Source organism: Apis dorsata, unplaced genomic scaffold (genome assembly GCF_000469605.1).
Source record: "Apis dorsata unplaced genomic scaffold, Apis dorsata 1.3 scaffold_530, whole genome shotgun sequence".
In the NCBI taxonomy this organism is placed as follows: domain Eukaryota; kingdom Metazoa; phylum Arthropoda; class Insecta; order Hymenoptera; family Apidae; genus Apis; species Apis dorsata.
The window spans coordinates 455,314-463,096 of record NW_006263752.1 but is presented as its reverse complement, the minus strand read 5'-3'; the positions used below and the strand labels follow the sequence as shown (position 1 = coordinate 463,096).

General features: G+C 31.7%; 1 protein-coding gene across 4 annotated transcripts in view; it reads right to left on the bottom strand.

Moving 5' to 3' along the window:
* LOC102677265 (tyrosine-protein kinase Src64B) overlaps positions 1–7,783 on the bottom strand; it is a 72,783-nt gene that overhangs the window by 4,901 nt on the left and 60,099 nt on the right. The gene's annotated exons all lie outside the window — the stretch shown is intronic.

Sequence of the window (7,783 nt, the reverse complement as noted above, 5' to 3'; positions counted from 1 at the left end):
CGCTATAATGCGCCGCGACTTTTTTTTTTTTTTTTAAGGGTGGCAAAATGCTTTGTCATAACTCGTTATTGGAGGGCCCATTAAGGAACGAGGTTGCATCAACGCAAATGTTTTGTTTGCGATTCTTTCCCCCTCCCTCCTTTTTCAATCTATATTATTGAATTCGATTTATTGTTTTTCTTTTTTTTTTTTTTAACAACACAGAGGCTATGAAAGGAGCATGTTACTACCCATGCATTTTCCAAAGATGCATTGTACTTTCTTTAAGAATTTTTCTCTCGGTTTGTACGATGTTTCGTAGAATTTGAAGAAATATTAGATGTAATATTGCAATACGATAAGTTATAATAAGAAGTTAAACAATATCGTTGCAATATATATTTCTATTGCAACGTAGATAAAGAAAACTGACTGAAATAAAGTCATTAACATGTAACGATTCAGGATTTAATTAATATATAATATATTGTAAAGGATTTAGAAGAAAATATGAATTAATAAGACATATTAAAAATAAAGGAAAAGAATATCCATAAGCATAAAATCTTTAAATATTACCAAAATGCGTAAATAATCAACATAAGAAGAAAAAAAAAATAAATTAACGAAGCGAGTGTAAACGATCAAGATTAAAATAGTCATATTTTAAGATCCTGCTGTCCAACTGTCACCAGGAACAATTCAATTTCCTGACAGACCTAATATTTCGAAAGACTTTATGAAATTGCTTTCTTGCCGCACCCTACATCCACCGGTGGATCATCGATCACGTTGTATTTAAAGAAGACTTGGAAGACGTCCGCGTTTTCTTGCCTCCCTTTTTTCTACGTCGTGCATCTTCTTTAGAGAGTAGGGGGGCTGGCTCGCGTGTTTCCTTTTCCGCGCGACACAAATCAGGCACGCAGACCGTGTTTCCGAGTAACACGTTAAATTAGAACGAGCGTAACGAGGGGGGCGCAGGGAATGCTAACTAGTCGATTGTTCTCATTCATAGAAATGGTGAGCGCCACCGGAGAGGAAAAAAAAACAAAAAAAATGTTCCCTTTCGTCCGTTTGAACGGCTTTAATACATTAATTAACACGCTGACGTCCAGTGATAAATGTTAATTCCTCTGCTAGATATTTATGAGTCATTAACCGAGCCATTTTGCTCTTCGTGCGTTTCAAATGTCCACTGCGTTTCGTTGTGGATTGTTCGAGCGATGGTAGAGATTTTTTTCGTGAATTTGGTAATGTAAAGATCGTGTTCAATGCCATGTTAAACGCGTTAAAATTTTTAGGAAATTAAAATTACAATTGTACGTAAACGCGAAATTACTTGTAAAATTCGATTTAATTTGATTTCCATTCTCATTTCCAATGTTTTAATAATAAAGATCATAAGTTCTAAATTTATTTTCAAGAATTAATTGCCGATACTTGCGAAATAAACTAATCAATGTTGAAACCAGAAATATATATTTGTATTATATATTTATATACCAAAATTGTAATATAATTTAAAAAAGAATGATTTCTTGTGATCAATAATTATAATAATCAAGTTTAAAAATGATATTACAAAAAAATATATTAACTCCAACAAAGATAAAGAATCTATTATTTAATATACGAAATTAACTCAATTGATCTATTAATATAAAGTTCTAAGAATAAAGAAGTTCACGAACTACATAAATCTTTTATTAATCTTTATCTTTTATCATCTGTCCATTCTGTTCCATTTTTCATGACCTATTTTTTCCACAACGAACTTTTTTCCAATCGTATCACAATTCCAGAATCAGCCTGCATAAACTTTCATACAACAATAAAAAAAAATAAAAAAAACTAGAAGAATGAAAGGTTTTTCCACGTTCTGTTCCCAATCCTCAATATTCCCCTAGAGACTTCCCCGAAAACAAAAGAGCACAACACGAAGTCACGCAGAAACTTTTTTCCCTTTATTCGAATCTTTTCTTCGATGAGATTGTTTCAGCATTGCATACACGATGCGCGTGTAAAAACAACAAGAAACAACTAAACTTGAAAATAAATTTCTGGATAGCAGGATGTGACGATATCCTCCTATCGTCTGTTAAACATCATTACATCACGCATAATTATAAAGTTGTGAATTTCAAGTTTCGAATGGGAGCTTATTACACGTAAAGTAATGGGAATTTTGAGCGAATCAACTTTCCAACTTCTCTTCCTGGGCCACGCAAATTCTTCGCCTATCCTAATTCTAGCAGAGTTAAATTACACGTGATAAAAATTTCGCTCATTGAGAGGCTATGTACGCGTGCGAAATATTAATCGTGGAATCTGTGTCAGGCATTTTTAAATTGAAATTTAACCTGATGTGATTTTAAACACTTCAGTGTTTATCGAGGGCAGGAAATTATTTATTTGTTTGTTTATTTTTACTATTAAATTTGACAATTTTCAAATTTCAATTTTCTCAAATTAATTATAATAATATTTTAATTAAAAAACTAAATTGTACGATTAATTTTATAAAACTGTCGATCTAAATGTAATTTATCGTTAAACAAAAACTTTCGATATTTATTTTTGAAATTTGATGACGTTTTTTCGACGATTTTAAATCTAAAAATCCCAGAAATTTGACTAATTATTATTATTCTGTTTAACGATTAGTTTTTTAGTTTGATACATTTTTCATAGTTTTTAATTGATCACATTTGATCGATTTTTTTTTCAATTTAACAATAACAACGAAGCTAGACTTTGGAACGAAAATATAATTTAATTTTTACAGTCTAATAAGGACGTAGAAAAAAGAACTACCGCTTCGTAACCCACTTTCGAAAATCTTGGCTAACATAAGAGTGATTTATAAGTAACAGGCAACTTTAATATCCTCTTTTGGATAAATATAATAAACCAGTTTATTATCGAGTTAATTATTTTCTTTTAGAAATATTGTTCCCTTTCGAAAAATATATTTTATGATAAGGAATCATAAACGGATTAAAGAAAAAATATTATCGTGTTGAAATTTTAAAATAAGAAATCGTGTTATTAAATGGAAAAATATAAATATGCCTAAAGATATTCTATTCCTTTTGATTTCTTTTATTAATGCATCCTGGAAATTCTTAAAAGAGAAAACTAATAATGTAATAACTGGAACGACTTCAAAGACGTAAAATTTCCTCTCGAAACTCTTTATAATTTGATCAGAGACTACGTCATTCCAAGAGTTGTAAATATGTACAATTTTTATAACGCTATTTCTTTCAATTTCTTTTAAAATATTTTCATATATATTTATATATATATATTATTACTGATATTTATAATTTTTAATAATTTTTTCAAACGTGAAATAGAAAAATATAACGTATACAAAATAGATCATATTGTTGCATAATTATAATTTTCTGAGGATGCAACACAAGGATATAGGGAATACAAAACGAACCGTACATCAAATATTTAATTAAACTGCATCATATTATTGTGAAAAGCTGATTATCCTCATAATACGTTGGATATAAATTTATAAAAGGTATATCGTATTAATTACATTAACATTTCTGCTTTACTAACAAATAACGAAAAAGAACTTTGTTACGATGATACCTTCGTAAAAATTATCGCAATATATCGTTCAATTGGACATCGAAATCCTTTGACTTGAGTAAATTTCAAATACACAAACAAAGATGACAACATCCCCGTACAAATCGCTACGAAGGAATACGAGAATTTCATTATACGAGAAAGTAGAAAATGACAAAAGGCGTGCCCTTTACCAATTCGCACAACGACTTCCGGAATTCGAGAGCTTCCTTTCCCGGCTTCGAACTAAATATTTACGATCTCGTTTTCCACCGCTGCGAGGCTGGAGTTGACAGCGTTTCGAGATTCGACGTGTGTGTTTAATATCCCGTCTGGAACGAAGAAGTTCCTTGTGTGTACACAGCACACGTATCCCGATTTCCAGCACACGTGTCGGCCCTCGAAACGGAAATGCAGGTCGTTCGCGATGGCACGTCGCTTTCGATGGCCGATAAACAAATTACGCGGCCGCGGCAGAAGCGGAGACGAATGAAATCATCGCTTTAAAAGGAACGTTTGAGGATAATAACACGTAACACGTCGAAACGAAATTTCGTTTCAACCGGTTTGGGCCAGCTGTGAACGAGAAGAGAGCGTGAAGAGGGCCACTTGAACGAGTGTGAAACGAGTGTGCATAGTGGGAAAGATTTCTTGTGAATTTGGATTTTTAACTCGATGCTTGAGATCTGGTTTGATCAACGAGGATATTATACGTTCTGTTTGTCCCATTTATAACGAAAGACATTTTACGCGAGCAGTGTGCGAGTTAAAATAAAAAATCTTAAAAGTCGGATGTGCGTTATGCAAATAGAACAATTGTATCTGTTTAATGGAAAAAATCCAATAAATTTCTATTTTTATCACGAAGAATATTGTTCCCATTTCTAAATCACTTATATAATTTTAATTTGAAAAGATTTTAATAATTCAATTCCGTAATTGATCTGAAAAATAGATTACACCATCAATGTTGAATAAATCGAAGGAAATTTAGAAAATATTAAGAAGCAAAGAGTTATTTGTCGTAATTTCAAGCGAGAATGGGACAGATCGAGTTCAAAATCGACGTCAATGAATTTAAGACGGAATATTCGCAACCAGGGACACTTAATATTGGCTAGGCACTTAATCTTGGTGTACGCTAGACCGCGCAATTTCTCGCGCTGTAATTCAGGATGTGGTCCTCTTCGATATTTCTCGATAATTCATAGGACCGTGGTAATTGCTTTCCATCCTAAATTTAGTTGGAGGAAAGTTACGGTATTTGTGCCTGCCATTTATTATTAACTCTATCACGATCCATGTAACGTGTACTCAGATTGCGCTTTACGTAGTTATTAACTAATATATATATATAATTAGATAAATATAATTTAATGTTATCAGTGTATTGAAAAATTATGTATAATAAACTATATATTATAACACAATAATTTCAATAATGGGAGAAAAGAGGGATAACTTTTTACAATGATATTATATAAATTAAATTAAAAGTGGATTGTATACAATAAATTACTTATAATCCCCAATTAAAAATTTATTCATTATAAAAAGAATTAATTTTTCCTTCTCACAAGCAAATGAAATTCTATTGGATCGAATAAATTGAATTAAAAATAGATTAATTTCATATATATATAATAGATAAAAATAGATAAAAATGATAAAAACAATAGATAAAAATGTATTTATTTCATCTTAATTAATTTAAAATCATAAGAAAAATCTTTTATTGATCTTTAACATAGAGTAAAACGATAAAGTTATCATTTCTCAACTAAGAACACGAATATTATTTATTTATTTAAAAAGAGAAAAATCCCAAAAATAAAGCTCCAAAAAAGGTATTCGTACCAACTACCGATTCTCCGCTAAGCAAACATCACGTTTCAAAGCTCTCTTTTCACAGGAGTCCAGAATCTCCACAACAAACCCCATACTTCCAACCCATCCACCAACCTCGATGAACCATCTAAAAAACCCGATCGACGACGACGACGACGACGACGAGACGAGAAAACCTTCGTATAAACCACGCGTTTTTCCTCGTTCGTGACCACTTGAGCAGACAATGGCCATCCCGCGTGTAAAGATCTCTGTTCTAACCGGCTACCGGATTGGAAAAGAAAAACTTTATGCGCCATGCATTTCTGCAAATCGGAAGACGCCACAAAACACGGCGCATACCCGCCCCACGACAAAAGTTTTTAATTAAACAGGGGTAGAGATGGTTTCTCGGAGGTGTATTCGAAGGGAATAACATCGGTGGACAGGGAAAGCGCGAGGCGGTCGATTTGGCCTGACCCACCCCATGTCGCGAACCCCATGGAAACATCATGGATTACGTTGAGGACTATCACACAGAGACACGTATATCATCATTCAAAAGTATACGAATGATTATTTAACAAAACGTATAATAATCTAATTATTAAATTCGTTGAAATGTGACATCATAAGATTAATTTTTAAAATATACTTAATATTTGTTATTTAAACAAAATCTTTCTTAAGTAATATATTATGTATTAGATTTTGAACGTATTCAAGTTTTAAAAAGATAATAAAATACTGATTGATTTAATCATCAGCCAAGGATCGATTAAGTAATCCAAGTTACGACAAATCGACTATAAGTTTCGCATACTTATGAACGACAGTGTATATATATATATCTTCCTTTCTGTCTCTGCCCTCTATCCGTATATCCATCCCTTGCCAGGTCTGGGCGCACACGCACGCTACCAAAAACACACGCAGGGGTAGAGACGGTCGATATCCCACGGTGGTGGCCCGTGTATACTCGGTATCTGATGGGGCTTTTATGTGACGAACAATGGCGCCGTTTTGTGGCGGGGTGGGCAAAGACGAATTAAAATTTTCGTCCTGACGCACTTTAAGACGATGAGGCTCGCGATGCGCGGGGATTAAGCGAGAGGGTGGATGAAAGGAAAGGATAGAGGAAAAGTAAGTTGCGTGTGGGAGAGAGTTTTTCCTAACCAGTTGATGGAAATTCGAACAATGGGCGAGTATTAAAACTCGACGAGATTGATTAACTTTTACGAGGTAATCAGATGGTGTATGGGTTACCATGTCATTGGGAGTAATGTTACTTACTTATGTTGTAGGTGTGCTGAGGACGAGGGTGATTGATGATGTTGAGGATGACGAATAGAGGAGAGGGATTTTCTCAACCCTTGTAATCTAAATTTTGCATAAAAAGTGCAAGTACAATGGAAGAAACGATGATAAAGAGAGAGAAAGAAAGAGAGAGAGAGAACTCTTTGAAATTGAGAATACGATAAATATTGTAAATTTGAATTATTGAAAGAATAAGAAGGATGATCATTATTTAAATATTATATAAAAATGAAGAATCTAGTTTGATGCTGTAATTTCCACATAAAAAAAAAAAATAAATAAATATATAAAATTTATATAAAATTTCTATTTATTTAATTATATTATTATGTATAAAAGTAGAAAAGATTCATGTATAAATTAAATACAATAAATACAATTTAACAAACGCAAAGACTTTTTTTTTTCCTTTTAACATCCTTAATATCATTTCTCTCCCACAAAAAAATTTCATATTTAAACTAGAAATTCTCATTGTATTCGATCATTGGTTCGTTCTGATAATCGTTTTTTTTTGATTTTGGATACCAGAATTTATATTTATTGATATTTAATTTTAATTAATTAGCTATTCCAATGTTTAGAATTATGTGAATATTGGATTCTATAGTATATGTATTCACGGAAACGCTTGAATTACATCTGTTTAAATTAATATCCGTCGTTAATTAGCAATGGTTGTTACGGTTGCGAAAATTGAATATGCATGACGAGCTATCGCTCTGGGAAAGTGTGCACAATAATGTTTGCAAGAGATAAAAGTTGGAAACTAAGAATATTATTTTATCGATAAATTATTTTGTATAAATGCATTCGTGCATATATAGAAGCAATATGTAAATGAATGAATGAATGAATGAAATAAAAGAAATGGAGAAAAATATTGTTAACTTTCAATGATATTATTTATGTGTGAAAGAGCAATAATTTCTATTCGATAAATTGGTTAAATATATTTTCGTAAATCTATACAATTATTTAATAGAAAAATGAATTGTTGATATTTAAAGTATGAATATAAAAAGAATATGAATGAAATACAAGTAAAAATAAATATATTAATAAAATG